The 8,326-nt window shown below is 34.3% G+C and overlaps 1 pseudogene; it reads left to right on the top strand.

Annotated features, from left to right (window-relative positions):
• Window positions 1–763: 763 nt before the first annotated feature.
• On the top strand, window positions 764–8,072 carry LOC124890243 (annotated as a pseudogene).
• Window positions 8,073–8,326: the final 254 nt, after the last annotated feature.

The following is an 8,326-nucleotide window of genomic DNA, read 5'->3' as shown; positions in this document are numbered from 1 at the left end:
GTCGCCACTAATACTTCTACTTTTTTACTCTGCCCACTTTTATAGGTAAATTAAAATATTTTTAGTGGTTATAATGAGGTGACATTATAAAGGGATCTGACTGAATATATATATAGTTCCACAAATTTGTGTGTGAGAGTGTAAGATATGTTGACACCCAATTTTGACCTCTCGATGATCCTTTTAGGCTGTTATTTTACCAAAATTATTAATTTTGAATATTGATATATTTTATGTATTATTTTGATATAAAATAAACAATGACGTGTCACATTCATTATTTTTAAAATAAACAAATTATTGTTATTACATATTTTTTTAATATTTATTAAATTATTTTTTCCCACATGTTGTTGACACCAAATTTTGACCTCCCGATACTACATTTAGGCTGCTATTTTAACAAAATTATTAATTTTTTAAATGTTAGTATTTTTACACACTTTTCTTGCATCAAACAGATTTTTGGATTAAATGTTATTATTATTGTTGTTGTTGTTGTTGTTGTTGTTATTTTACGTAACATTAATTTTACATCAATGTCTCATTATTTTTTCATCATTATTACAATAGCAACCTAAGTCAATTCAATTATCTCTAGTTTATTTAAATTCTATTCGTCCTTATACTCAATTTATTTCAATTCTAGTCTATTTTTAATTTTAAAATAATTTTATCCCCTTCTTGATTTTAATCACAACCATTAATCTCATCCGATCAATGGTTGAGATCAAATCCACCATCTATCAAAATAAACCTAATCCCTAAATGCCAAAAGAAAATCAGCCGCATAATTTTTCTCTCTTCCCTCTCTCTATCTTCTCTCTCTCTAAACCAACAAAAACCATCATCGCTCCACCACCGTTCACCACTCCGGCTAACAAAACAACTAGTGTTGCAGTATTCTTCACCCTAACGACGACCTCCTCCGCCTTATCTCTCTCCGTCACAGTCAAGGGAGCCTTTCAGTCCATGCCGCTGCAACTCCATCATCACCATCACCGCTGCCAGCCTCTGTCACCGCCAACAGCAACTACCCCCTTGCGACTAGGCATCTCTCCTCCCTCCGTTCTCTTTTCCGTCTTCACCATCAGCCATTGAAGAAGACCCCATCACCTTCATTGCGAGCCGCGATTTCAACTGGAGAAACCAGCCAACAATCTCAGCCACCAACGCCCATAAGCCACCGGTCAAAGTAAACCAGCACCACCAGTCCATAATTTCCATTGCCGTCTAAGGGAAAAGCCAAGTCATCCCACCTCCAAAGTTCACCAAAAATGATGGGTTCTTTTGAACCCATCCCAGGTTTGACTTCGTATTTATTTTTATGTGCAATTACGATTCCCTTCTACTCTCTTTTCCCCTTTGACAGATTCTTAAATCGAAAATTAATGTAATTCGGTTAAGATTTTTGTATGATTTCTTGTGATTTGCGTTCATTAGTGTGCTTGGACTATCATATGTTAAAGCCTCAATTTTTATCAACCTTGTCTTTGAATTAGGGACTAATTTGACCATCGTTGTGTTCTTGTCAATCAATTAAAGATGTTAGTGAATTAATTTAATAATTATGCTTATGTTATCAAATTGAAGATGCTACTGGTTTGATTACTTGTGAAGAGATTTTTCGTGCTACTGGTTGGGATAATTTCTTTGTGCAAGTGGTCTCTACTTGTCGCATCTCCTAACACTTTTGAAGGTATCCTTTCCACTGCTTGACTAATAGACCCAAGCATATGAGTCATTCCCTCATGCATATTTAATTAAAACATGGTTTAATTTTTAGACTTCTCAATATCATGCTTCTTATATGATTTAATTTTAAATATAGTGTATGGTTAAAATGCATAATGCTGGTAGGTGGAAAATAATCAGACCCATATATTAAATGGTTGATTACATTAGAAATATCTACTAATACTCTATCAATAAAAACTTTGATAAAGTTTGAAATCTCTGGCACTTTTTGCCCCTTCTTGCACTAGATGTCGAATATGACAACATTGTTTGCGTAGAACTCATGCACCAAAGTTGTGTAGTAGTATCATGTTATTATGCAAATCTACCCCAAATCATAGTAATTGGATCACTTTTTAATCTTTAGATATTAATGAAGCTCTTACAAGACAATTAGGACTTCATCACCCAATGATCAATTAATAGTCACTTGAAATGTGAATTTTCTTTTAGATTTCACCTATAATTTCTTTAATTCATTTGAAAATATTTAGGAAGTCGAAGGAGGAACAGAGATATTTGATAGTTTAAAAATCAGCACGGGGTAAGCCATTTGAAGTTGTGAAGGTTTGCACTTGTTCAAAGCTTTGAACGTACAATAAATGTTTTACCCTAATTTTTTTTCTATTCTTGGTCTTGACAGCCGTCTGTACGATATATAGATCTATGGTTAAACTGAGAGTTCATTTATGAAATTCTAGACTTTTTGATGTTGTTATTGTAATTATATGTTAATGGTCCATTGGGTATCTTAAATTTAGTGTTTAAGCTAAGGAAGACTCTTAGTCTTTTTTTTAAGTACGCAATAGTGGTTACGTGGAGCCTCGTATATTATCAGTTGAGTAACATATTTGTTGTAACGCTCTGTGAAGCGTATTTATATGTATTCTGGTTAGCTGACAGGTTTTTGATAGGCCTATTTACAAAGAAAACTCTGACAAATTTATTTAAAAATTTTGAGAGTTAACAGAGTTTTAGGACCACATAATGGATAAAATGAAGTGAAATTTAAGTAAATGATCTCATTAGTGTCTTAGATAATTCATAAGTAAATCCTTAAGAAAAAATGTGTTAGGAATTGATATGCCTAGTATGAATAAGTTTGGTGGTGTTAGCTGAATTGAGATTTTTCTTTTTTATTGGCCAGATCTTTCTGTTAGTTTCATTGTCCTTTTAGTCTATTTTGATTTAACTAAGAGTAGTTAAAAAGGAAGTTCATTTCTTGAAAAACAGAAAAGGGCAGAATTTTTATTGAGTCAAAGTTCCTAAACTTTCTTAATCTAATTCATCATTGGAGGAATTAAAAGTCTTATCATTTTGGAAGAGCCAGTCTGGTAAGTATATTTTTATCCCATTTGTAGGATGAGTATTGAGGGAGATTACCACAGAGGAAAAACTAGTTTGTGCATTCTGAAATCTTTAATGTATTCCGTAATATTTTAATTCAAAGATATTGTTGTGAAAACAACATTAAGATTTCTCAAATCATTTCTTGCATTTTAACAAGTTAGAATTGAAACTTTACTTTACTTTTTATTTCAGGGTCAGGTAATTTCATGATGGAAATTGTTAGCCATGAGAAGTTTTAAGATATTTTGTGATTTTCTTTCTCATATGTATATCACATTGATTTGTTACCAATTAAAAACTATATAATTCTCTTGTGGAGAAATATATTTTAATATCATCTTTGTACCTTTTAAGTATTATAGTTGCATTATTGGCAACGAAGCAGATAATATATAATTTATATTTTTTTGGGGAAAAAAGTAAGTATTAATGGCGTTCCATAGTCGCCACAAAAAGCGAGTATTAGTGGCGACACATAGTCACCACAAAAAGCGAGTATTAGTGGCGAACCATAATCGCCACAACAAGTGAGTATTAGTGGCGACCCATAGTCGCCACAAAAAATGTGTATTAGTGGCGACAATGGTTGCAGCTAAAGCGTCATCTTCAATGGCGACTATTCTAAAATTATTTTTTTGAACTTTGTTTTGTGGTGTGTTTGCTTGCTTTTTTGTGGCAATTTTTGTCGCCACAGAATGTATGTTTTGTGATGACTTATATATGTCATCACAAAAAACTTTAAGTTGAGGAAGTAAATGCTACGACCCTTATGTTGCCATTAAAAATAATTAGTGGCAACTTTTGGTTCTTTTGCGGTGAGTTTTTTTGTCACTAAAAACCTGATTTCTTGTAGTGGGGGTGAGATTGAAGCTTATAAATTTTTGAGTCATATGTGAGGAAACCTAACTTGAGGACTAGAGATCCTACAATCAGGTTCAATGGAAAAAATAAATCACGTGATGAATTATTGAGAAAAAATGCAATATTTTCTTTAATCCCTCCCTATGGTCTGAGTGCATTTACCTGTAATAAATATGAGTTTGAGTTTCAAAAACTCTTAATAAAAATCTGTAGCTCGTATAAGTAGGGTGTTAAAATTAAAGGAGCACTTTTGACAGATTTTACCTATGTGAGTGTGAAGGTAAGTCGCTTCCTATGAGAATTAGGCTCATTCTCAAAAACATTCATGAAACCGGGATAACTCAAGGCCGTAATGTGCTGGCTATAAAGTTCATGTCAGCACCTTGACTATTATGTGTAAGCAATAACTTTTTATTTTCCTTAAGCAGTCATAGTTCAAGTCTGAGACCACTACGACTCTGGAGTAAAACTTACTATTTTACTAAGTGGAGGTTTAATGCAAAGCACACCTTTATTATGCATGGTAGTCTTTCTTCAGCAAGTAATCTCTCTTGTTAATATTAAAATGAGTTGGAGATTGTTAATTTTGAGATATTTTAATATTATTTTATTGTCTCATTTCCACAATAATAAGTAGCCATAATATGTACGAAACGTGGATTATTGATGCATTACTTCCTCATTTGTTTTTTTAACATTGGAGGAGTTGTTTTTAGGCATTAAAGTGGCCTAGTTATGGATTGTATTATATTGTTCTCTACAAGCACTTTGCTGTTGGAAGTTACAGGTTTTTTTGTGCATTACTCCATCCGTTTAATAGGCACTATATACCCATTACTCCATATGTTTCAGTTCCAATTTTGATTCTTGATTAATGGTGGTTGAATTTTGCCACCAGTTTCATTGAGATATATGTAACTTTTCACTCTTTATTCCTCTATTATCTTATTCTTTATGTGTTTTAACTCTTGTAACCTAAAGGTCATTGATATTCCATCTTTACTATCCCTCATTCATTTTTTTTCATTGCATAGAAGACTTCCTCTCCTATAAATAGAGGTGTTCTTGCATATTTTTACAAGTATAAAATCATATAGAGTTTACAAAAGTTAGTAAAAAAGAGAGTTGATTAGTTGAAGGGATACGTTTTTTTTGTGGAGCTTTGAAATCAACTCTTATCCATGGTTGTTCTTTGTGAGAAGATTGTTGTATCCTGGAAGGGACAAGTCAAGAAGATTACTGTTGGATCGGTGAAAATATTTGTTGCAATGGAATTGAATCTCCTTAAAAGAAAGCGAGATATCGCACCTCAATCGAAGAAGAAGATATTTTTTTATTTTCTTCATTTGTAATGTTTTTAGTTGTAATATTATTATAATTTCACCAAAATTTAGTAAAAAAGTCAAGTGTGCCTACCTATGTTTACCTATAAATACATTTCAAACACTCACTTTTCCACTCACGACAACACCATCTCTCTCACAACTTTTCCCTTCTTTTCCATCTGCAAAACTCCGGCACCAGAAAAATTGTCCGATGGACCTTCACCAGAGACGTATAAAACCCCTTAACCCTAACATTGTTTCCGACAAACCCGATAATAAAGATTTGTCCATCAAACATCCATTACTTTTATACCTTACAAATTATTTATTCTTCATCATGTTTTTCTCGGTGATTTACGTTCTTCTTGATGGACAACATTCTTTGATTGCTTCTTTTACTTATTTGTTGGGATTCTTTGGAGTTGAGCATGTTCAGTGTATCATCTCAAATAAAGCAAAAAAATGTTGTTCCGCCAAGGACAAAGTATGTCAACGAAATCTGTAACTTCATTTTTCCATACAGTGAATATAATCAATTGTGCAGATAATTAAGCAAATGGAGTTAGCAGAAGATGAGAGGATTATAAAGTCGTTGGTGGAAAAGAAAACACCATCGTCTTTATTGGAAATTACGTTGGGCGATGTAAAAGAGCTGCAGTAATTAGTAAAGAGGCATTACAGAGAACGACAGGAAAGTCGTTAATAGGGTTGTCATTTGATGGATTTGATTATGAATCAATTCTAGGACAGTGTTATGAGATGCACATTGGGTATGTCCAAATTCCAGTAGGTATAGCTGGACCACCGCTGCGAACGTTATTCTTCCGGTGGCGCCACGAGTGTTTTGTTAGGAGATGGGATAACCAGAGCTCCTGTAGTTTTAGGTTTGTCAATGCCACGACAGCTGCAGAGTTGAAGTTTTTCATTGAGGATCCGATGAATTTTGAGACTCTATCTGATGTTTTCAACAAGTGAGTATTCTTGTTCTTCCTTCAAGTTCTATTTTTCACTTTCAAGAACTTCCATCACGGTCATCATAATTTTATTAAATTTGTCGGTTTCCTCAATATCTGACATTTCCATTAATTTACTCGATAAATCCTGACACATTTAGTAATCAGCATGCCATAGAAAATTATGCTTACCCGTTATATAATTTTATTTTTGATGTGGACATTGCAGATCGAGCAGATTTGTCAGATTACAGAACATTCAATGTGCAATAGCTGGAAAATCTATACATGAGGTTTAGCTGTAGTACTAGTGACGCAATGGGAATGAACATGGTTTCCAAAGGTGTACAAAATGTTCTTGATTACCTTCAAACTGACTTTCCCGGCAAAGATATCATTGGCATAATTCCTCCTACCCCCCCCCCCCCCCCCCCCCCCCCCTTTTTTTAATTATTGCATTAACATTTTTTGTTCTCCTCATACTTAACCACCTACTGGATCATGTTGTTATAAACTGGGACAGATGCACTATTTCAGCAGCGAGTTATATAGATACACACGCACACATATATTAATATTAAGCCAAAAATTATGATAGGGAACTATTGTTCTGACAAGAAACCAGCAGCAGTTAATTAGATTGAGGGGAGAGGAAAGTCGGTAGTTTGTGAGGCAATCATCAAGGAAGAGGTGGTGAAAAATGTTTTGAAAATCGAGGTTGCTGCTCTAGTTGAGCTGAACATGCTTAAAAACCGTACTTGCTCCGCCATGGATGGTGTACTTGGTGGCTTCAGTGCCCATGCCAGCAATATTGTCTCAATTGTATCTATAGCCACCGGCCATGACCCGTCTCAAAATTTTGAGAGCTCTCGCTCCAACATTAGGATGGAGGATGTAAATGATAGCAAGGACCTCCATATTTCTGTCACCATGCCTTCAATTAAGGTATCCCCTAAACATAGAACAGTCATACGTATTCAGTTATTGCTATATTCTTATTACACCATCTTAAACTTTTACATGTGACGATTCTCATGAAATAATTTAATGGGCTTTGAAACAACAAATATGAATCCCATCCCAAGTAAGTTACACTCAGTTATATTAGTCCACACTGACTGTACTGCTCCAAGTCCATTTAATGAGACTACTGCTAAAAAGTAAACTAAAAAAATACTCTTGTTCCTTCTTTTTTTTTACCCAAAATGATTTGTCATGCTTTCTATTGTATTTTGTCATGATTTCCCACGTCCATTATTTCTTTTTCCAAACCGCTTTAAAATGCTTTTCTCTTGAGCCGAGGGTCTCTCGGAAACAACCTCTCTACTCCCAAGGTACAGTAAAGTTTGTGCACACTCTACCCTCACACAAGGTATGTCGTTTTTGTTGCTATTGTTGTTGTTACCACTAAAATGTGTTTCTGGAAGGCTGTATATCTTAATTGCACTTATTATGCATGTTATTATGATTTTTCAGGTGGGTACTGTAGGAGGAGGAACTCAACTTTCATCTCAATCAGCTTGCTTGAACTTATTAGGAGTGATAGGTGCCAACAGAGAGGCTCCAGGGTCAAACGCAAGGCTCTTGGCCACAATAGTAGCAGGTTCGGTACTCGCCGGTGAGCTATCCCTTATGTCAGCTACCTCAGCTGGGCAACTGGTTAACAGTAACATGAAATACAATAGATCAAGCAAAGATGTTACATAGGAATCCTCCTAATGGACAGCTAATTCTCCTGATCAAGCAATGTGATCAGTATGTTGTACTGAAGTGCTTTGTTAGTTAAAATACAATGGTTGTATTGATTGTTAATAAAATTTTATTATATGATATCACTTCTTGGAAATTTTACAACCAAGTTTGAAGACATTCAGAAACAATTAATTGCAAGGATAAAATGAAAAAAATTTAATTGATGCTTTCTTGATTTAGTAAGATGGCCAACTAATATGAGATAACTATTTTTTGTAAGATAACCAACTAATTTGGGACAAAGGGAGTATAATCTGTTACATTCATTGAAACAATACAGCTGGTAGTGAGGAGTTCTTACGATCCGAATTTGAGCAACTCCTTCTTGTCCTCCGCCAACCTCTGTTG

Source organism: Capsicum annuum, unplaced genomic scaffold, assembly GCF_002878395.1.
Source record: "Capsicum annuum cultivar UCD-10X-F1 unplaced genomic scaffold, UCD10Xv1.1 ctg1489, whole genome shotgun sequence".
NCBI classification, from domain to species: domain Eukaryota; kingdom Viridiplantae; phylum Streptophyta; class Magnoliopsida; order Solanales; family Solanaceae; genus Capsicum; species Capsicum annuum.
The sequence above is the reverse complement of the archived record's forward strand: the minus strand, read 5'-3'. Positions and strand labels throughout refer to the sequence as shown.